The sequence below is a fragment of the Felis catus genome, chromosome A2, assembly GCF_018350175.1.
Source record: "Felis catus isolate Fca126 chromosome A2, F.catus_Fca126_mat1.0, whole genome shotgun sequence".
NCBI classification, from domain to species: domain Eukaryota; kingdom Metazoa; phylum Chordata; class Mammalia; order Carnivora; family Felidae; genus Felis; species Felis catus.
Genome location: NC_058369.1, coordinates 39366118 through 39389876, shown reverse-complemented (window position 1 = coordinate 39389876; position 23759 = coordinate 39366118). Strand labels below are relative to the sequence as shown.

Genomic DNA, 23759 nt, shown 5'->3' with positions numbered 1-23759 from the left:
ATTAAAGGGATCCATTTGGACACAGGCAGACGCACAGCACAGGCACAGGGAAGCCGGCCACGCAAAGACAGATGTGGCATCGTGCTGCCACAGGCCAAGGGGTGCCGAGGATTGTCCACAGCTTCCAGGGCTGGGAGAGGCAAGGAAGGGCTCTTCTCTGGGTCCTGCGGAGCGAGCTGGGTTCAGCTGACACCTTGATTTCAGATTTCTAGCTTCCGGAATCGTGAGAGAATCTATTTCCATTGTTTTTAAGCCCCCCGGTTTTTGGTACTTTGTTACAATGGTGACAGAAAGGAATCGAGTGCCTCATCATAGCCGATGCTGTCAGTGCCTGTCTGCCTTCTTCAGGCTACCCTGGAGACTGCCTGCGGCCCGGTGTGTGCAGTGTGGCTCAGAACTGCCAGCAGGCTTTCTCTGAACGCAGAAGCAAGCCCAGCTGGGCACCGAGCAGGCTGTGAGCACCCAAGAACGAGCATCCCCGGAAGCAGCCTGCAGCCAGTGAGGGGTGGGAGTTGATGGATAAACACCCCAGTTTCCTCGGCCCTGGATAGGACAGTTCTGAGGCACATGTCACCCTGTCTCAGAGGTGTCTAGTGGGAGTGAGACCAGGTTCCCGGAGTGGTAATCCAGTTATTAATGCACACTTTATCGGCCTCCTCCCATTCCCCTCCCTTCCTTCCTCTCTTCCTGGTACTTCCTGGGATCAGCTCCTACGTGGACTACTTGTATCCAAAGTCTCGTCTCAAGTAGGCTTTTGGGGGGACCCAAGAGAATGACAGGCATGGAATGGTACTCAAAGGCCAGCTGCTTTTGCTTCCGGATCATGGGTGGAAGGTGGGATGTTGGGCTGAAGCTGAACGGACCGGTGGGATGATGGGATGAAGCTGAATGGACCGGTAGCTAGTCCTCTACCACGTGAGGAGCTTCAAAGACTGATCCAGCGTCTCAGGGTGTAGATGACACGGATGACGATGGAGGAAATAGTGTTAATCGGAATTCATGGACGCAGGCCTGGGAAAGGAAGGCCGACAGATAGGACTGCCCCCAGAAAATCGTAGTGAAGCTTAGGCTGTTGCTCCCCAAGGGCCGCTTGGGCAGGGAGCGAGTCTAGGTTGGGAGCCTGGACTCCTGGAGGGTGGCAGAGGGGAGAGCCGAGAGGCTGGTTTGCGAGCACCACGATCCCCAAAGGGACTCCTCTTTAAGTCCCTGAAATCCACGCACATGACAGAATTTCTTGTGAAATGAGTGCAGGGCCAGGACCCGAATACAATCCAAACTGAGCCTGCACGGTAGGCTTCGGAGTCAGAAGTGAGGTGAGCAAATGCCAGGATTGTGGAGAGGGTCCTGGAGCCACACAGGTTGGGATGTGGGGGCTGAGCCAAGTTCACCCAGACCACGAGAGACAGAGTAGCGCGGAGCAGACTTGGTCGCTTGTGGCTTCCCATCACCCAAGAATCCTCTCCCTACATCTCAGATAACTCCCCCGCTTTCGGTCCTGCTTTAAGGGTCGGATGCACATTGCTAGATTCTCTTGCCTTCTGGAACATAACCTGCAAAGTTCTGCAAATTCGACACAGCCACGGGAGCCTCCTATTCAGAACTGAGTGCCGTGAGAAAGTAGCTGCACAACGGGAAGCTGATCTTCTGGCGAGATGGTGGCCCAGGAATTCTGCCTTCCAGGAGAAGAGGTGTGGAGCTCCTGGCTCCGGTTCTGTGTGTCTGAGGAGCCTCCAGCAATGACGGGAGAGCCGTGTTTTCTCAGGGGAGGTCCCCACGGTGTGTGGCCAGGGTCCCCGCTGCAGCGCTTCAGAGAGGCCTTCCTCAGCCCTCCCAGGGATTACGCGAGCCCTCTGGTTTCCTTGAATGAATTCTGTCCTGCAAACCCACGTGGGTTCTGTTATCGCCTCTAACAATCCCATCCGATATGGGCCCGAGTGCCTTCTTAGTTTCAGCAATAATAGCTGCCCTTTTCTGGGGGCTTAGTAAGAAGCTGACTGTGCCCAGTGCACCTGACATGCGTTATTTCAGTGAGTCACCCCAACAGTCACGTGGGATGAACCGGGGGGAAGCAGGTCTTTACAGACCCAGACTTAATGTTTTCCCCCTTTCCTTGGAACGTCAGACCTCCGACAACATTCCTCACGGGCCGTGCTGAGTGGTGACCGCCTACCTTATTTTGTGTACACGAGCCCAGATAAAAACTACCTTCTTCTCTTGCTCTCCTTTCCATGGCCCTAATGACGGACACCTACTGCTACAAGTCAAAGCAGCCTGCATCCTGAGCTGCGTGCTTCAATTACAGGAAGGAGCAAGGTTGGGAGTCGGGAGGGGGTCGTTCCTGTAGAATCTTCTTGTTTCCTACATTTAGCCGAGTAGAAATGATATAAAATTAAGTCCTACTCTCCAGTGTGGCTCTCCTGTACCCACTACACCAGAAATAGGCCATAATCAATACTCCGGTGGTCTCCTTAGAGTGAACTCAGAAATAATTGTTTTTGAACTCTTTCTGAAGCCCACAGTACCGCACACACGTTGAAGGTGATGTCAGCTTTTAGATACACCGGCAGTTTAACAACAGCAGGCAGAGAATAAACAAAAAGAAGTAATAGCTACCGTGTGTCACGAGCTCGCTACCTGCCAGCGCTACACTCCAGCTCTCTTTCATTTACGATCAACCGGGTACTATTATTAATAGCTTCAATTTACAGGTGGGGCAACTGAGGCCTAGAGGGGGGGTGCAGTGTGCCTAGGGCCGTGGGGTTGGGAAACGGCAGAGCCCAGAGTGGGATTCTGGAGCCTGGCTCTTCTCTTCACTGTCGTTCTGGAACACCTCCCACGAAATACCACCTTAAATCCTCCGATTGATTTTAAGTCACGTCTTGATTTTCGAAATGTTACAAAATGAAGAAGCATGTGTCTTAGAGGTGAGGAAATATGGAAGTGCTCAGCTCATGGGGGATCCCTGGGAAGGTCTCCATAATTCACCACTGCCTCCCCCGCCACCTTCCCAGGAGAAAGGACGCGAAGATGGGATGTCTCAGGGGCTGATGGCTCAGCGCAGCCTGATCCGTCTCTGCCTCCATTTCCCTCTGAGGCTACCCTGGTGATGAATGCCAGTATTATGAGTCTTGGCTGGACTGGACCCTGCCATTCAGTGCAGAACTTTTCATTGGGCAACACCATCCCCGGTTCTGTGCTGCGTCTAAAACCCCGGAAAGGCTCGTCAAGGGGCTGAATCACGCTCCCCTTCTCTTTTAATTATTCAGGAACTGACACGCTGACTGGGAATACATCACTCAGAGTACATGGCTGGTAAGATTAAATATTAGAGGAAACTCTTTTAATTAATTTTTAATGTGTTCTTTAGAACAATTCTTCATATCTAATCACACACTGAAACAGAGTACTTAAAAGAGAAGTTAACGTTCAGGATTTCAGGGGCTTGTAAGTCTGGACAGCCCCTCTATTTTGGTTATCTCTGAGCTACACATCAAGATGTACAACAGGTGACATTCACGGCATGGAAGTAGGGTGACCACATGTCCTGGTTTTATTGGACAGTCTCAGCTTCTGTCTGTTGGCTCAGTGTACTTATTAATAGCGCCCCCTTTTACTTCCTAGAATGTCCCAGTTTGGATGCTAAATTATACGACCATCCCATATAAAGGTCACCACCCTCCCTTCCACAGCCAGTGACAGACATCACTAGTTGATCACAGCATTCTTTCTGTGCTGATTTCACATGCCTCGTCCAAGGCATTCTCAATCAATCCTCCAGGCAGCCACTATAGGTGATTACAGTTGGCATTAAGATGAACCCTATTTTTTTTGTTTGTTTGTTTTGCTGCAAGAGCAGTTTATATCAAATCCTTATATCTTAATTTCATCTTTATCTTTAAACCACTTTTCCATTCAGGCCCTTACTTTTGTGACTTAACTGTTTTTCAGTGGGAGCACTATGGTCATTTTATGTGAGGCAATTCATTGTGGATGACTCAATGGATGTCTCAAGCCTTATGGGATATTTAATACACTTAGTATCCTTGACCCCATAGGCATTAAATTGTAGTAGTACAGTGTCTTCCACTCCCTAAGCCTGGTAATTGTGACAAACAAAATTATGTCTCTCCTCCCCCACATTTCCACAACAGCCTCGGGGAGGTACTACTGCCCTGAGCTGGAAATAAACGCAAGTATTAAGAACTATACCATCCAAAAAATGTTGCTCTGGTTGTCTATTGCTGTGCGCTAACCCCCTTTGGTGGGTTGATACAACAATTACTTTTTTAAACACTTGCTCACAGTTTTGCACTTTCGGCAGGACTTGATGGTGCAGCCTAATTGGTTCTTCCAAGAGGGTTCACTCAGAGAGCAGACAGATCGGTGCAGGCTGTCAGCTGTAGGCCCAGCCGGGGCTCCAGCTCCAGGTCGGTCTTCTCTCCTGTGGCCTCTCTACATGGCTGCTTGGGCTTCCTCACAGCATGGGGGTTAGGCTTCAAAAGGGAGGAAGTAGATGCTGCTGGTCCTCTTAAAGATGAGGCCTGGACCTGGCATGTAGGCCCTTCTTCCATATTGCATTGGTTAAAGCAGTCACAGGCCCAGCCCAGAATCAGGGGGTGAAGGAAACAGACCCCACTTCTCACTGGGGGACGACAAAGAATTTTATTCTATTATTTTATTTTTTTTATTTTACTTATTTTGAGAGTGAGTGAGAAGAGACAGAGAGAGGGAAAGAGAGAGTGAGGCAGGGAGGGGAAGGGAGAGAGAGAGGGAGAGAGAGAGAGAATCCCAAGCAGGCTCTGCACTGCCAGCACAGGGCCTGATGTGGGGCTTGAACTCATGAATCGCGAGACCATGAGCTGAGCTGAAATCAAGAGTCGGATGTTTAACAGACTGAGTCACCCAGGCGCCCCTAACTGACAAAGAATTTTAATCCAGTCCATGTTCCTTCACATGATCTCATCTTGAGAATCATGACAGTCTTGAGAAGTTTGATGGGCAGATCCCACGAGCTTTCTCACTTTACACGTGGTGAAACAGTCTCAGAGGGCTGATGCGGCTGGCCCGTCTCAGATGGCTACTTACTAAGCTGCGGGCTTGGAGTAGAAGGAGGGGTCATGGCAAGCCCTGAGGTATTCCTGGGCTTTCCTTGGAAGCCGTGTGGTGAGAACCAAAGCAGACAGAGTCAGAGAGGGTCCCTTGGATGAGGACTCATTTCCTGGTAGCTGCACCCTGACGTGGCCCTTTGCTGTGTTAGACACGTTAATTGTGCCAGGTTCCTGCGTGGCCCCCGAGCCTCTGTCATTTTCTCAGTCGTCAAATATTAATTGAGCATCGCCAGGGATGAGACGCTGTACTTGACCTGGGGGATGGCAAGGCGAATGAAAGGGCAGTGGCCCTGGTGGCCCCACAGAGGAGACAACCGACCTCACTGCATACCTGAGGGACAGCTGCAGCTGTGAGGGGAGAGGACGGGGTGCTGTGGGTGTGCACAAGAGGGTGGCTGACTGCAGGGCATCCGAGAAGCTGTTTCCGAGGAAGTGACACTTCAGCTAAGATCTGAAGCCCAGGGAGCAAATGAGGAGGCAAAGAGAGAGGTGCAGGAAGGATGGCCCAGGTAGCACAACACCATATGCCATGATGGGGGGGGGGGTCTGTAAGCAACCAGAGGAAGCCAGGTGGTGGCGTCTCAGAGAGAGGGCTGTGGGGGAAGGAAGGGACTGGAGGGGGCAGGACCTGGTGGGCCCAAGAAAAGGCTCCTCTGCTTGTTATTCTTGTGTGTTATTCTGAGAACAATGGGGAAACATCTTGTTTTGGAGAGATTGTTCCAGCTGTTTCTTGGAGAATGGATTAGGAGGTGGAAGTGTATCTGGGGAGAGCAGGCCCTCAGGCCCTGCTGACAAAAGCAGCTGCTTCCCCGGTAAGACATGCCCGTCCCAGGGACCAAGCTGGTACTTTGGGCTGCTCTCCACCTCCTCCTTGGCCCACCACTTGAGTCGTAGCGATCGAGACAGAGGCTCTGCCCCGTGATGTTAGCAGGGGCTCCCATTCCCGGCCCGGTGCCCTTGTCCACTTGGACCAAGGTGCAGGGCAGGGACGGGGGCGAGGTGAGTGAGAGGTCTGGGGAGAGACATTGAATGAGGCCTTTGTTTTTGGCTGCCTGGTGCAACCCTAAGCCTCGAGTGCCTGCTTACGTTTTGCACCCTAGATACCTCCCTTGCCTCTGTGTAGTCCTGGTGTTTCTCCAGACTCACATGGTGGCGGAAGGAAGAGGAGAAGGGGGAAGGGGAGGAGGGCCCCTTCCTTGTAAGGCCATGGCCAGTGGTTGGACGTAACGCCTCTCTGTACCCCCCGTTGGCCAGATCGGAGTTGCTGCCGCACATAGCCTGCCAGGGTCCCTGCACGTGTCATTCGGATCCTGGGCGGCCACGCGCCCCGCTAACATTTTGCAGCGCTGTTAACTGCAGGAGGGAAACTAGAGAGCCCTGATGCGCATGGCGGATCAGAGAGGTTTTACTGTGTGGCTCTTAGGGGAGGGAGGTGAACTTCAAGGCTGCACAGGCTGGATTCAAATCCCAGTTCTGCAAGCCCCTGGCTGAGTGGCCTTGGGCAAGATGTTTAAGGTGTAAGCCTCCCCTCCTCGCCTGTGGAATGAGGTTTCTGATAGGACTTACTGCGCAGAGTACTAGGAGAAGTTGGTCCCAGTTATTGAGTGTTGGTCAGATTCCAAAGCATAGGCTGAGAAAGAGCCAGGAGGTCATTTCACCAGTGACCTCACCACACAAGTGAGAGCGCTGGGCACTGAGAGAGGCAGGGCTTGCCAAGATTACACACGAATAGAGGTTGGGGGCCTGGACCCCAGCTCCCGGGGAGCCCCACTTCCCTGAAAGCACATTCTCTAACGGTCCTGGCGTGGAGCAGCTCTGACAAACTCCTCCTGAGGGACAAGATGCTCTGGCAGGTGGCAGTCCTGTGGGAGATGCGTGGGCTTCCCGCCCCGCTTACAGGTGGGTGGGAACAGACTGGGGAGGAGCGGGAAGGGCCACTTGGAGAAGTCTGGTATCTGGCTGAATTCACAAGTAGCTCTTCCTCCTCCTACACTCCCCCCTCCGCTCCTCTCTTTCTTAACCGCTTCCTCTCATCCTCCTGTGTGTTCTCCTGCCCTCCCCCCTCTTTCTGCTTCCTCTCCCCTCTCCAGGATTCTCTCATTCCTGCTGCACTCCCCTGCCCCATTTGCCCTTTGTCCCTCCCCATGCCATGGTTGACATCTGAGGAATGGCTCACCATGGAAAGTCCCCAGTTTATGCCTTAGGCAAAAAGAGTCCCATGACTCCTGCACTGCGGCTCTCTCCTAGCCTGTTCAGAGGCAAGTCAAGTGGTGAATGCTCCTACCTCCCCTTCCAGCATCCTAGAATGGACCCCTTCCCCCTTCTTCAGGCAGCCCTGCCCTCCTTTTCCCTGGCACCCTGCCCCTTCCCTCCCATCTCGTTTCCTCTGGCCACCCTTTACCCCTCTCCCAGAGCCTCGCTGGCAAGAAGTTCCTGTAGGGAAACTCGGGGTGTTAAAGGACTGGGGACTTTCATACAGAGCAGTCTCAGGCTCTGTCCTGGACCTGCTTCGTGTTCTTTGTGTGAGGGGATATTGCAAATTCTCCTTGGATTTTGCTCTGCAGACAGTCCCTGGGGGAGTGAACCTGGTTTCAATGGGAAGATCTCCTTCCCTCCTTCCTTTCCTTTCTTTTCCTACCACTACTTGCAACCAGCCCCCCATTCGTTTCTTACTTCTTTCCAGTAGAGCTGCTTGCCTGCCTTCAGTTTTCTTGTCTCCCTTCCTTTTAAAAATAATAAAATACTAGCAAACACTGGGCTGTCTGCTCTGTGCTAAGCACCTTGAATGTATGTTAATACATCTAACCCTCTTAGGATCCTGGAGGGTGGGTACTATTAACATGCCCATTTTATGGATGAAGAAACTGAGGCCCAGGAAACTCAGATCCCTTGACAAGAGTCACACAGCAAGTACCTGACAGCTGGGATTTGAGCCCAGGCCAGCTATTTTGCCTCCCTACCCTGTCCCAGCATTGCTGCCTTCCATCCAGGATCCAGGAGCAGGGCACACACTTCTCCCTTCCTCCTCCTCATTGCCCCCTCCCTTTGGTGTCTCCCTGTGGCACCTTCACACCCTGATGATTTCTGGCCCGACCTCCTTGCTGTCCCTGCCTGACTGCATGCTCTTTTTGGGCCAGGACAGGGGCCAGCTGCCTGTGCATCACCTCTCAGTGCTTTGGGCAGAGCAAGCGACCCATCTGTAGAAGGAGAAGAGAGCCAAGGGAACCCAGCTCTCACCAAGGCCTTGAGTGATAGAGATTTCAGGTCAGGGTCAATCCCACTGTGCTCTGTGGAAGGATAAAGAGGGGAATAAAAAACTGGGGAAAGACAGGACAGCACAGCACTTAGGGCAGGTAGCCATTCCCCGCTGTGGCTATCAAGCATTTGAAATGTGGCTCGTCCGCACTGAGGTGCAACTGGGAAATACACACTGATTTCAAAGTCTTGGTGGGAAAAAGGATGTAAAATAATACTAAGTCATTAATAACTTTTTGCATTGATTGTATGTTGAAGAACATTTTGGATATGTTGGGTTACATAAAATATATTAAAATGAATGCCAGCTTTTTTTTTTTTTACCTTTTATTTATGGCTACTAGAAAATTAAATATATAACATGTGTGGCTTGCATTTATGGCTTCTAATATTTCTATGGCATAGCTTGGGCCTAGGATGTTTTGGGCTTCAAGAAACAAAGAGCTTGACCCAGTGCTTTAAATAATAAGAAATTAATTATTTCACAAAAGCAGAAGTCTAGAGGTAGGGTGGTGTTGAATTGGTTAATTTAGCAGCAAGACTCTAATTCTTCCCATCTTTCTGTTGATTTCCTCTTCCCCGTGGTCACAAAGTGGCTGCCATAGCTCCAGGAAGCTTATGTAAACATAACAGCCTGTGGAAGAGAGACAAGGGCTCATCTTCTGTATTTCTTTGCATTAATCTGACACCCATCAGCAGACTTGCCTTGTCAAATCTCATTGTCCTCAATGGAGACAATGGTTAAGCTGGTGCTGGGCAAGGGGATGGAAGCACCAATGTATGGCCTAGAGAAATCATCTGCTGGGGCTCCAGATCTGTGTCCGTGAGCATTTGCCTTTTGAGAGGAAGGGAAAAGCCTGAACATGGCAACTGTGAACCACAGAAAGGAGGGGTCTGAGTTGGGATAGCCATCAACAATATCTTCTCCACCTGAGATATTTTCAGGCACTTGGGAGAAGTATTTCATTGCCTCTGCCAGGCTGAATGTCTCTTTTTAAAGGCAGCAATGGATGCTCTTACATTATATGGTGTTGATATAGATGACCCTAGGGCACTGGTAGCATAGGACATACATATTTGGTCTTTGTCCCTGGTCCCTGGCACCCAGGCTCCTAAAATCTTTGGAATGTCCAGGGTGATGAGTATCCTTTGTATGCTGATGAGATAATAGGTGGTTAGGAACCCCTAAATAGCTGCAGGTTAGGGACTGGTCTCCAGAAAGACCAAGGCATGAGGAGGGGATTGGAACTTTCAGCCATACCCCCAGCCTCCAGGGGAGGAGACAGGCTATAGGTTGTGTTCAGTCATCAACAATTTAATCAGCCTTGCCTACATCACGGAACTTCCCTAAAACCCCCTAAATGAGAGTGTTTGAAGAGCTCCCCCACTGGTGAACTCATCAAGATGACAGGACCATGGCACCTGGAGAGTGTGGAAGGTCTACGCACACTCCACACCCACATACCCGGCCCTGTGCACCTGTTCCATCCGGCTGTTCCTGAGTTGTATCCTTTTTGATGAGCCAGTATTAGCAAGTAAAGTACTTTCCTGAGCTCTTACCATCGTTCTAGTGAATTATCCAACCGAGGAGGGCGTCACGGGAACTTCTTGAATTTACGGCTGGTCAGTGAGAAACGCCCATGATGACCTGGGCCTTGTGAACGGCATCTCGGGCAGGGGGCAGTCTTGTGGGACCCTGCTCCTTACTTATGGGATCTGACACTAACTCCAGGTACTTTGTGTCAGAGTTGAATTGAATTGTGGGACAGCCAGCTGGCACTGGAGAGTTGGAGAAGTGGTGTTGAAAAGGACACCTTGCCTTTGGTGACAGAAGGTTGTGAGTAAAAACAGCACAGAGCACTTCTGTTATCTCTGTTTGTCCAGCATCTTTTCCTTTTCGAAAAGGAAGAAGTCCTTATTCCTGCTGGCAGGGCTCTCAGTGACAGAGTCTCGGAGATGGGGAACTGACCCTGAGCTGCCAGGAATAGTACAAGTTGGCCAAAAGAGCATGCTGATTTCCTAAAGGGACTGGCCAGGCTCTCAGGGGAGGCTCTAAGTGGCCCGGCTGGAGTTGACGTGGAGAGCCTAGGGTCTAACGTGTCCCACGTCTGCATCACAGGAAACTGCAATTTAAGGATAATCCAGAAACCTGTCTGGTGTCTATTATAGGTGCCGGGATATATTAACTTCTCAATAAATGGCGTGACTGCTGAATATCTTTTTTTTATACTATTTTTTTAATGTTTATTTATTTTGAGAGAGCAAGAGAGAGAATCCCAAGCAGGTGCCACACTTTCAGTGCAGAGCCTGATGCAGGGCTTGAACCCATGAACCATGAGATCACGACCTGAGTTGAAACCAGGAGTCGGATGCTTAACGGACTGAGCCACCCATGTGCCCCCTGAATGTCTTTTTATTGCCCATCTTGGCAGGAGCTGGAGGCTTGGACTAGAAACTTCACCTGATGATCTCCCACCCTCCCTGACACCCCCTTGTATCCTTACAAGTCACAATTTTCTAAGAGCTAATCAACCCAAAATAAAAATAGAGCCTGGATTCTGAGACAGTTGACAGATGTTTTCTTCTCTGTGCTTGTGAAACATTTGAGCTCTCATTTTTTGTGTTTCTGCTCAGGACCAGCTAGTTCCGGGGACAAAGGCAGACTTGAGCTCTGGGAGGCAGGTGTGTGTGAGGCTCACACACTTGGTCTCTGGAACCTGATGACCTGGGTTCATATCCCAATTTTGCCACTTGCTGGCCGGGGCGCCCTGGGCAGGTTGCTTAACCTCCTTGTGCTTTAGTTTCTTCTTCTGTAAAATGGGGCTGATGATAAAGGTGCTGTCTCACAAAGAGATGGCAAGGACCAAATGAATTAATAAATACCCCGGGCTGAGAACGTTGCCTGGCCCTCAGTAGGCTCTGTGGGTTAGATCCGTGACCTGAGATACACTACATGACCTTTGCCATGTGTTCTGAGTTTCTGGACTCAGGGACTATGACAAGGGTTCCGTGAGGTCTTGTGCGAAAAGCCACTGGTGCGTCGTAGGTGCTGGGACAAAGGTGGGAGAGTTGAGACCTCACCGATGTGACAACGCCAGGGTCCAGGGCAGCAGCCCTACCTCCTCGCACTCCTACTTGAGTAAAGCAGCCGGGTCCCTCATCCCACTCACTTCCTGTTCCTCTCAGACAATGAGTCGCTTGCTTCCAGGGTTTTGGCTCAGTGTTCACGTGACAGTGTTCCATTAAAAATCTCTTTGCATTGCTGCCACGCAGTGAGAGACGATTGTGCTAGGTTTGGGGAGGGGGGCAGGCACTGATTTTTGAAAGGAAAAGGAAACAAAGTGCTTTTATTCCCCGTCGAAGGAAAAAAATACTTGCAACTTCTCTGGTGTCAAATCATTTCCTCACTTTCTCCCTCAGCAATTTGCCAGAGACCCTGGCAATGAACCTCTCTCCCCAGCTAATTGTTCTCCTCTTTGACTTGGATTTGAACCGTGGCTCCAAGGAAGCGCGTTGATCTGTGAGGCTTTGTGCTTTTCTGTCTTAGAGCATCTGCTTTGGGTGAAGAGAGCAGAGTCTTCGTTCAGTCCCCCTTGGAGACTCAGAGGTGGGGAAGGAAATTCCCTCTGGACTGGCCCTGTGGGGGAAGTGGGAGGAGTCCTCTCCCCTGGAGACTTTGTGGCTCTCACCTTTGCCCAGCTTGACTCTCGGCAGGGGAGAGATGCCCCCCCCCCCCCCCCGTTTCTGTTTCCATGGAACCAGGCGAAGGCGAAGGGAGATGTGAATTGCAGCCTGCTCGGGCCATGTTCCCTTGGCCAAACTGCTTTCCCTCTCTGGTTTCCACATCTGTAAGAAAAAGTTATGAAAAAGCACCCAAAACTTGGAGAGAAGGCAGAAGGATGACTGTGTGTCCTTTGAATGCCATATCAGAGCCCTGGCTGACAGGCCCGCCCTTGGGTTATCCGATTCTTCAGGGCACAGGCCAAATGTGGCTGCCGCCTGTTTTTGTAAATAAAGTTCTATCGGAACACAGCCACGCCCAATCGTTTGCCTTTTGTCTCTGCTGCTCCCACTTTACAAGAAAGAGTCTAGTGGTTGCAACAGAGACCAGATGGCCCCGCAAAACTGAAAATTATTTACTGTCTGTCCCTTTATAGAGGTTTACTGACCCCTGCTCTAGGGGAATGTTGTGTTCTTTGATTTACTATTTACTACTGATTTGGGCCCAGACCCTGGAAAGCGTGATGCTAATTTGTGGAAGATTGATAACTTGCAAATGATTTGGGTCCAGTAGTCCTGAAAGTGATTTCTATCCAGTATAAAGGACACCCCCAAAGTATATGATTTTATTGACCTGTAGGATATTCATCATTTCTGTGTCTGACTTGGCAGTGTTATTCTAGCATTCTTTCTGTCCTTTGCTGCATTGACTTTGGTATCTCCCATAAGCCTTTGAACTGGCTTTCCCATCCTTCTGGCTCCCCTATCAATAAAGTAATAAGTAATTTTTAGACAGTTAAAGAAATCCCCACCATGTGCTTATTTTCTATTTGTGTAAGAGGCAGTTTCTTAACTTTTTGAAAACTGTTCTCTGACACACACAAGTGAGTCCTCACTGGGCCAGATTGGTAGTTAACAAACGTGTTAAGGGGAACCTCGGGTGTCTTTGGAAGTCCCTTAGGTGGACACTAACAAGATAAAGGAGAGAGAAGTCAGAGTCCCTTGCCTATTTACCCACCAGAGAAGCTCCATTTATAAACCTGCTTTCTATTTTGAGATCTCAAACGTTAAGATTCCTTAAGAAAAAGAAAAAACATTTTGTCACCAAATATTAAATATTGCCACTGCTCAATCAGGTGATGGGTAAGTTTTCAAGCTCCTGAGAACTGCTACGTGTGGAGCAGACAGGGCTTGGTAGCTGCTGGGGGCTGTGCATTCCTGGGCTGGGTCGGTGACAGGCTCCTGGTCTGCCTGTGGCCGGTTGGAATGTGGTGTATTTATGCTCCTTCAGAGGGGAGAGAGGCCTCCAGAGAGCTGGCTTGAATACCAACAATTCCCCCAGGTCTTAACAAGGAAAAAAAAAAGTGTGCTTTTCCTTCCTAATTGTGTTTCTTAAGCAAACCTATCTGGAGTTGCGCAAAGCATGGTTTGTGACACCCGGTTATTGACAATTTCTCATGAGAACATTCTGGAAACTGGCAGAACATCATGCCCACCAGAGAACTGGGGGGGCTCACCAAGTACTGGGAGGGTGTCTAGGACCCTGTGGGCCTGCTAGTGGCAAAGTGGTGGGAGAGGGGAGGAAACCCAGAGCACTTGTGTGTGTGTGTGTGTGTGTGTGTGTGTGTGTGTGTTTCCCCTTTCATTTTGGGGCTCAGTTATTTTCATTGCAGCTTTAGGAGAGGACTGGGGATTCCTGAGAGCCAGGCCTGGATGGGTTAAATTAGAATAGCTCTAATTGGGATAGCTCTAACAAGCCATGCTTCTTGGTATTAGCTTAGATGAACCTGTCAGATGGGTCTGTTCATTCTTGCTAGATTTTTTTTTTTTTTAATTGAGATACAATTTACATAACAGAAGATTAACGATTTTAAGATGCATTGCTGTGGCATTTAGTGCACCCACGGTGTTGTGAAACCATCACTCTGTCTAGTTCCAGAACATTCCCATCACCCTAAAAGTAAATATCCATGAAGCAGTCATGCCCCGTTCCCCACACCCCTAGCCCCTGATGCATAATCTGCTTCCCCACCTGCAGATTTATCTACCTGGATGTTCCCCAGTCTGGAATCCTACAGTCTGCGACCTTTTCAGTCCGGCTGACTTCAGAGAACAATGTTTTGGAGGTTTGTCCACGTCACTACCTCGTTCCTTTTTGTGACTAATATTGCATTGCATGGCTAGACCCCATTGTATCCAGTCATCTGCAGATGGGCATTTACTTTGTTTCCACCTGTTGGCCATTGTGAAGAGTGCCTCTGTGGTCCCCCCAGAGGGGGACCCCCCCAGTCCCTCAGCAGCCTGAGTGCTCACACAGAGACAACCCCCATGGCAGAGTCTCCCCCAGGTATTTCTGGGTGTCCCTGGTGGTGTTTCACATGACCGGTGTTCTGTTCCAGGTGCCTGGTGACAGCCTCTGTTGCCAGTGCCCTCTGCAGCCGGACAGCCACCATCTGAAGCCCTGAGCCCCAGCCCAGCAAGATCATCCTATGATGTGCTGTACTCAAGGTGTGCGTGGGGGGCAGGACCTGGTGACCACTGCTTTCATTATAAGATGGGGACCTTACTGTCTCATGAGGGCATTTCCTTCCTCCCTTTCAGCCCGCAGATCTTTTTTCCTGAGCTCGTCACTTTCCTCAGCAAGGAATCTTCTGGTCTTGGAGAGATATACGCAGGGCAATAACTCATTCTGGTTAACCTAGGACTCTCCTGGTCGTCACATTGATAGTTCATCTTCCTGGGATATCCCTTGATCCCAGGCAAATGGGGACAGTTGGTCACCCAGATTTCAGCCTGGTTGGGGAGAGTCTCCTCATTCAATGTGTTGAGTTTTACTAATCCCCTTGTTTTGAATCTGATGGCTGAGTTTGGCCCTCCATGTTCCCCTAAGCTCCAAATTGAGAGCCTATTTGCCCAAAGCCGGCTGGAGGCTAAGCCTCTTTTCTTCTACTGGGCTGGTCAGTTGCCTTGCTGCTTGGGTTAGGGAAGAAACCTGGAGATCTAAACTCTCTTTTTAGAGACTTTTTTTTTTAACCGCCTCCTCTTGTGTTCAGCCCCATCTGGCCCCATGCTTTCGAGGCTCCCTAGTGCCTCCGATTCTTGATGTTTTCTGGGATTCCGGGGACACAAGTCGCCTTGCGTCATGTTGTTTTCCCCTAGGTTTGCAAGGCTTTAGCGTTCTTGGCTCTGATGCATTTGTTAACCTTCATCTACCTGCTTTTTAGCACCACCGCCCCCACCCACTAATAAAATTTTGTTTGGACATCCCTTGCTGTTCTTTCCCTCTGCTCCCTATTCTTTGCTGGCTTATTTATGACTTAAATTTTTTTCCTTAATTTTTTTCTTTACTCTCATGTCAGTGATTTTCAGAAAGGAGCAGAATAAAACATGTGGGTTTTTTTTTTTCTGACATTCTTAACAGGAAGTCTCATTTCCTCAATATGTGAGGCCAGCTTAGGTTTCCATCTTGGCTCAGCCTCTCAGCTAAGTGGCCTTGGACAAGTACATTGACCTCTCTGAGCTCCATTTCCTTTAAAGCCTGGGTCTCCTTCAGAATAAGAAGAGTGGAGTGGGGAAATAATAGCAAGCCAGAGAATGCGTGAGCAGCGCTGAGGGGGACCGGGTGTAGGTGGCCAGCAGGAGGATGTCTGAAGAAGCATGCTCCTACGCCATGGCTCCCAAGGTCTTAGACACGTGTCCTCAGCCTCTTGTCTCTTCTCCCCACCTCTGCCCCCTAGGAGCTCAGAGCCCAGTGAGCAGTGTGAAGGAAACATACTCATTGCGCCCCCATGTTTCAAATTCATTTTTTTCTAGGACTTCAGAGCAAAACCTTCTTCCTTCTGCCAAGGAGGTCACCAGCCCAGCCTTTCCTCTGGAGTCCTGGATTGGGCTCAGCCTGGACAGCTGTCCTTAGCTTTCCAGACTCACTTCTGCCCCAGACACATGTCTTTCACCCTCATGGCCAAACTCAAAGCAATATTCCCCCAGCAAGCCTTTCCCCCCCACCCCACCTCCACACACACACACACACACACACACTTACAACGTAGTGGACATACGATTAAATGTTTATGTTCTTGAGTTGTTCCCTTCCTCTCTGCACCCCAACTCCACTGCAGGTTTGACTCTCAGTTCTACCACTTACCAGCTGTGCTTCCCCAGGAAAGTGACTGCACTGCTCTGAACCTCAGTTTCCTCATGAGGCCAACGCATCACAGACAGGATTGCTGACAATCACACAGAGGATTGCTTATTCCCAAGAGGAAATGACGGGGCCTAAGTAAAGAGCACACAGAGGACTGCTTGTATGTGTAAACACTAGGTCAGAGTGTGTTATGATTTCTGGCTTCTGCCATCTCTTGAGTTTGATTTGGCTTCACTGTCAGGCTGTGGAGGTGGGGACTTGTCTTCTTCCTCTTTCTACACTTTGCAGCCCAGCTTCAGTGCCCCAGGATGTAGCAAAGTGCTGCATGGAGAATCGCAAAGTCCTGTTTGCCTTCCATCATCGTCAGGGTAACCTTGGGCAGGTCACATCCTTTCTCTGAGTCATTGTTTTTGGAGGCAGCTGGGAGAGAAATTCCTGCTGAGGCACGCAGAAAAGAAAGTGAAAAAGAGACCGTGGCTTTTAATGTGTGTTTCTCCCTCTTCTAGCGAGTTCATTCCCCATCAGCTCAGCCAGAGAGCCTCATTATCACAGAGTCGGGTGAACCCTGGGGTCCCTAAATCTCTGGCTCTCAGTCTCAGCTTTATGTTAGAGTAAACTGGAGAGGTTTCAGAAGCATTAATGCCAGGGCCTGACCTTGGATTAAGGAAACTGGAATTTTGGAGGATGGGGTCCAATCACAGAGGTTTTTCAAAGCTCCTAGATGGTGCTGATGCTTTCGGACCATGGCCCACACTGAGTAGGGAGGCTCTACACAATCCTCCTGTTGCTTCCGGAAGCATCTATGAAGCACCTTTGTGCCAGGCAGAAGGTGCTATCTCCCTTTACAAAGCCCTTCCTTGGAGCTTTGGTTTGAGTTCCTCCACAGACGCCAAGGCCCCTCTCTTCCGAGGTCCCTTGCATTGCTGGACAGCAACTCTTAGGATCAGCAAATTCTTTTCATTGAGCCAAAGCTGGCATCCGTGACAGCCAATCCCTTCATCCTTGTTGAGCGTGGCTCAGCCCAGCCCAAGGAAGCCACCGTGCTTCTGAGCTGCCCCTCAGCTGAATGGCTCTGTCAGGGGTCAGACATCAGGGGCATTTGGAGAGCAGGACTCCAAAGGCAGCCTTGTGGATTTCAAATGGCCTTGGATCCAGAAGAGAGGCCTTCCTCCTGTCTTAACTAGGCATGAGTCTATTGTTTTCCTAATGTGCCTCTACTAGAATTTTCTGGGCAATAAGTTCCAAATATAATTCACTAAATCAGAATCTGCAGGGGAGGGTCCAAGGAAGTTGTTTATTTAATAGTTGGCCCAGGTGAGGGTTCTGATCAGGCAGCATGGGAAATACCTTATAAGTTGATTGGATTAGCTAGTTCTGGTGACAGAAACTTCCAGGGGACAGACTCTGAGATGGGAAAGGACTGGGCACTTGGGGGTGTGGTGGGGGGTGAGGAATTGGGGGTTGTGGGTGAGCAGACAGAGGCAGAGGGAATCCAGGCCTGGATGGGCTCCCAGCTGGGCCTGGGCCTCAGGGAGGTAGTCTCTCTGGGACCATGTTGGTCTCTGGCTGTTGTACCAGAATCCTTTGCTCCTTCTTTGCCCCAAGGAGTCCTTCCCTTTCATCCTCAGTTCTCAGGAAAATGAAGGAAACAGCAAAGACCATTTATGTCTCACTCATGCCTACAGAGTTCTGTTCTCCAGGAAAAGAGTTACAATTTTCAGGGTCAGTTCCCTGTTTTTATTTTTTGTTTTTTCTCAACCCTTGGAACAAAAACATTAGTCTTGATTAAACAATGCAGGTTTTTTTGTGTGTTTTTTGGTTTTTTTTGTTTTTGTTTTTGTTTTTTTGTCATGGCTGCCGTAACAAGCTACTACAGACTGGGCAGCTTAAACCTCAGAAAGTTATTTCTCACAGTTGTGGAGGCTCCAAGTCTGTGGTGAGGGTATCTATCGGGTTGGTTTCTCCTCAGGCCTCCCTCTCACCACATCTTCATATGGCCTTTCCTTTGTGCTCAAACATCCCTCATGTCTCTCTGCGTGTCCTAATTTCCTCTTCCAATAGGATGCCAGCCATCTTGGAATAGGGCTACCTTAAGGACCTCTCATTAATCATCCCCTTTAAGGCCTGACCTTGAAATATGTCACATTCTGAGGTACTGGGGGCTCAGATTCCAACATATGAATTAGCGGGGACACAGCTCAGGCCTTCTCAGTTCTCCTCAGGATCCTTAGGTGAGTGGCTGACCAACCACAGTGTCCGAGGAGGCCTCGGGGGAGCCCCTGTTCAACAGGAGGGGAAGGAAGCAGAGAAACAAGGGTGAGAAAGCAGATTGGGGGGTCTCACTGTGGTTACCTGACCCTTCTGCTATCCTGTTTTCAATTCCCAGAGACTTCTATTTTCTATAACTTCGTGAGAGTATCTCGTTCTCGTTTAAAGAGTTTGTCATCTTCTCTTTCTTTTGCTGTTTTTAACAACATTCTTCCACTCCATGCACCCTCTCAGTCTGAATTTCCCCCCTTTCATTTGTTTTGGCTTCTGAGTGTCAAGGTAGAAGCACTCTTCAAATGTCCAGGGTGTGCAACCTTCTGATTGGGAAACGTGAGAGGTAGACAGACATGTTTTTTTTTTTTTTCTAAGGGCCCCAAATATCAAATTCTCTAGGTCTTTGCTTTTGGCTCAGTCAGCTTCCCTGGAAAAGAAAACTGATTTATCTTCATGGGGTGTTCTGTGTGTGTTTGTGTGTGTTTGTGTGTGTGTGTGTGTGTGTGTGTGTGTGTGTGTGTGTGTGTGTTGGGGATGGGGGCAGGATACTGATAAGCTAGACAGTGGACATTCTGGAGCTGAGTTGGTAGAAGAGGACTGAGCATCACTCTTTGCTGGTGGACATTCACTGACTCCCTGGTTTCAGTACAGCTCCTCATTTCTACATGAGTGGGGTTTGGTGGCCCCCAAGCCACAGTGCCCAGCGTCGCCTGCCTCTCAAGATTTGCCTTCCTGTTGGCAGCTACAGAGCTCGATGCTTGCCTGGCAATGTGGGCCTGGAGAAGGGGGCTGGGGATCTAAGTTTGCACCCACTTTCAACCCACATTCCTGTTTCAACGCCACCCCCCATGCCTGCCTCCAGAGGTACCTGGTACTTCCCATTCTTGAAACTTCCAAGATTCTGCAGGGCGTCATCTCTGCTTCGTGTTGGCTTCCTCTCGTGGGCACTTAGGACTGAGGAGAAGGCTGAGATCCACATCCATTGTCACTTGTCTGTCCTTTCTCTGTCTTCGGACACTGGGCTGATGTTCCCCGTTCGCTGGTGTTTCCTTTCTTCTTGTTTATAGCTTTGATCTTCCTTTATCCTACCTCTAGTGAGTTGTGGGGACTGAGCAAAGACCAACATCTGCAAGTCAACCTCCCCTCTAAGCCTTAGGTTCCTCATCCATAAAATCCAGCCAGTAATAGTTTCTACAGCAATGTCAGTGGGAATTAAGTAAAGTACTGCCAGTAGAATACTGAGTGTGGGGTCTGGCAACGATATCTAATAAATACTAAGAAAATAACAAAATAGAATTATTTACCTTATCCAAGGGCCCTTGCAAATCCCTGGAAACAATGAGCTAGTTAGAACTACACCAAAGAACATGAAGCTTAACACTGTCCGCCAGCCTTTGGTGCTTCCTTTTTCTTCCCATTCCTGAAAACAGAAGCAAAACTCGCATTCACCCACAAAGAAGTCTACCAGTAAGATGCTCCTCCAACTTTGCTGTGTACTCCAATCCCCAGAGCTCTTATGACAATGCTGATTGTGATTCTGATGCTCTGGGGGGTGGGGGTGGGGTGCCTGAGAATATGCAGTGCTGTTGGTCCCACTGGTCCGAGGCCCACGCTTTGAGTAGCAAGACACTGAATGATAGAAATGGAACCAGTTGGCCAATGAGGAGCAGGTAAAGGGAGGACGTCCTCCTGGGGCTCCTTTGGGTGGTGACCTTTAAGTAGGGCTTTTCTCCTTCAGGATCAAAACCCAAGGGGAATAGTGTGGGTTCCTCTAAATGGCCACAAGATGTCATAATGTCATTATAGGAATTCTCCCAGAAAGGTTCAAGTCTGGGTGTCAAATTACATCCCTTAAAGCAGGAAATGGAAAGTGGCAGTTATCCAATCAGTGCTGCTCAGGGACCAGCCTCGGTTAACCTCTCCTCTGGGTCCAGGACAGATGTCAGGCAAAGAGCTGGAACCTTTGTCTTACCTACCTTCTTTCACTCTTGTTCTTAGCGACATAGGATAGTCACATGAGATCTGCCAGGAGAGGAAGCTGGTCTTCTTAGAAACACCTTGGGTAAAGGTATTTCCACAGGGTAGTTTCTAGAACCACAGTCGGGGATGTTTTGCTTATACAAAGATCTTCCTGGAACAAATCAGCTGGGGAGCTGCTTCATGCTACATCTCCATCAGAGGACTTCAAGGAGCCCATTAGCATGTCAAAGGCTGTGACAAGACCTGCAGGGACCCAGCCTGTTTAACAACAGTTACTCCTCTGCTTCTCATCCTCAAAGGAGTCAATCCTCTCCCTTCCAAGAATGCTATAAGGCACCTACGTAATTTTAGCAGCAACCCAGGGTTGCATATTTCACATAAAAATAGAGGTTGACTTAGTGCGTTTCAGGTGCTAGGTGGGGTAGCCGGGGGTCACCCGGCTAGAATCATTAGCTACCTCAGATGATCGTTTCAGAAGAACCATCCGGGAAACAAAATCATGATTATGGCCTCTTGTACTTTCTTCTTCATGTAAGAGTCGTCTGTGTTTATTTAATCTCCCCAACCATTAGATGGGACCACGTGACATTGCCAACAATTTCATGTGTTTTCATCTAGACCAGGGGTCGGCACACTGTGGCCTGTGGGCCAAATGGACCCCACCTCTGTTTTTGTGTATCAAAACACAAAATGTACTGGGATACAACCACCCTCATTCATTCGTGCGTTGTCTACGATTGCCTTCATGCTACCACGGCAGAGTTGTGAATTTGCCACGTAGGCCTTCTGGCCTGTAAAGGCAGAGTATCTACTATCTGGCCTTTTGCAGAGAAATTTGCTGACCCCAGTGAAAGTGCTAACTCCTGGAAGGGAATGCATAGATGTGTCATTTTTGTAGTTTCCCTGCTCCCCACCCCCAACACTGCACCCCATAAATGGTAGGTGTTTAATAAATATTGGATATGGAAAAGAGCTGTGAGCCTCCTTTCTGGAGAAGGCTGATACCTGATCCTTCGTCTACTTCTCTGGACCTTTGGCTTCTGTATTGTGACTCACTCTCAGACATTTGGCAGGCAGGCTCCCGCTGCTGCTGCCAAAGGCAGCTTTCTCCTTTTTGAGGAAAAAGAAATCCTTCAAAAAGTCTTGAGGGCCTGTGGCCATCAATCAGCTTGCTCTTAGAGCTGTGTGGATGAGGATGTATGAATGAAGCAAACATATGGATTGTATTTCCATTGAAATACACATAGGCTCCGAAATTAAGTGGGAAAGGGCTTTGCAGGGACACTCCATTGCTTGTTCGTCTCCAAAACTGTATATATATATATGTGTGTGTGTGTGTGTGTGTGTGTGTGTGTGTGTGTGTGTGTGTATACATATATATACACATATATATGTATATATATGTGTATATATATATACATATATATGTGTATGTATATAAATCTAACTAAAAAAGAAAATGATTTCGCATCATACAACATACATGTTCATTGTCAGGAAAGTGAGAAGGGATAGATGAGCATAAAGAAGAAAATAACAACTGGTCTGGTGTCATTTTACAGTGATGTGATGGCCAAATGGTCCCTATGCTTAGATATCTGAGCAGAGTGCCAAGGGAAGGCAGAGTTGCAGCAAAAAACGGGAGGAAGCATCAACTTGCTTAGCATACAAGATACGTTTGAAGGTTGAGGAGACATGACAGCATTCTCATGGAGGTGAGGAGCTAGAGGGTGGGAACCTAGTTTTGATACTATTTTCAGTCCCTCAGATGGGCAATCCAGATGATTCTGCCCTTAGCCCCAAACTTCTGTGTTATGCAGCTGTAGGGGAAGCCTGGAATTTGATGCCGAGTACTGGGAAAACATCAATTGCTCCAACTTTTTGTGGGCCGATAGGGCCGCACTGTAAAAATACTCAGGGTTTTTGGTAGCATCCTTGAGGGGACAAGGTTGCTGGCTGAATAGGGTCATTTATTGCCTCAACCGGCAAAAGTCTCACTTGCTCCAGAGTAAACACAGGAAATGGAAGATGGTAAGTCTAGCTTGACCTGGAATAGTGCTCTTCATTGCAAGTTGTAGCTATGTTATTTTTTGGTACACCTGGGAGACCTCACTGTAGGTTTTATTTTACCCTCATGTAGTTTACCCTCATGTAGTTTCCAGTCTCCTTTTCCCTTGCCCTCTCCCTGTGCGGAGAATAGAATTCCAGATAATTCCTCTCTTCGCCTCCCTTGCAGCTATGGAGATTGGCTACACAGATCCAACCCGTAAGTGAGAATATGCTGGGGTGGGGAAGGGGGCTTTGGGAAATCTTTCTCTTTCCTGCACAGAAATAACTGATGATGACTTTTTCCGACGGCCGATTTATTCCTGGCCTGGGCATGGATGAGTTGCCTGCAGCTGAAGCAGCCATCTTGTGTCCCAAGACAAAGCCCGCGAGAATAATAGAGGTTGGCCCAGAAATCATTAAAATCCATGTCGGCAGCTGCCTACCTCCAGCCTTTCTGTTATCTGAGAAAATAACCCCCCTCTCTGTTTAAGCCAGTGTGAACCCAGTTTTCTATTATTTGCAGCCAAATGGCCTTTTAGCAGATGTACCGCATGACCCGCTCAGCTGGGCGTTGAAACAGGCGCACGTCATGATGACAGTCTTTAAGCTTTGTTGTGGTAAAAATAAACCTGACACCCTGTTACAAACTTGGTGGCTGTGTCTGGGTCTCAGCAGGAAACCGATGACACACTCACACAGGTTAATTGAAGAGAGTTTAATAAGAGGACCGTTGACCAAGGTGTCTAGAGGGTTTAGGGAAACATCAAGAGCTTGGTCAGTGCTCCAGGGCTACCAGCCAGGAGCTGGTGCACCCTGAGCCTACAAGGACAAGGGAGTAAGGGATTTTACCTGCAGCTGGGGAGAGCTGCCAGATGGAAAAGCGTGCCAGAGGAGTGTAGCTGGGGCTAGAACGACATTGTTAACTTGTGGTGACCCAGCACGAGGATAAATTCCCCAACCTTTCCATCCTTCCACCCTCCAGTGTCTTGACAGCACTCACCGGAAGCCAGAGGGCAAAGGAGGCTGCGGATACATTCTCTATGGGGCAGCCTTCCCGACAGAGTGGAGTGGGAGAAGATGGCGGGTGGATCTGGAGGGGCAGATGGGAGGTCTCTGGCACAGGCAGCTCCCTAACGAAGGGTCTGCGACACTCCAGGGAGCCACGCCCCATGGGTGGAGAACCACTGGTCCGGTATCCAAAACTGTCCCTTCACATTTCAGGGCTCTTTGACCTATGTCTT

The 23759-nt window shown here is 49.2% G+C and overlaps 1 long non-coding RNA gene across 1 annotated transcript; it reads left to right on the top strand.

The window, feature by feature from the left end:
• Positions 1 to 20047: 20047 nt before the first annotated feature.
• LOC109497756 lies at positions 20048 to 22952 on the top strand. The gene is made up of 3 exons (XR_002154176.3): positions 20048 to 20159; positions 22032 to 22184; positions 22799 to 22952. It is a non-coding gene; the product is annotated as an uncharacterized LOC109497756 (long non-coding RNA).
• The last annotated feature ends 807 nt before the right edge of the window (positions 22953 to 23759 follow it).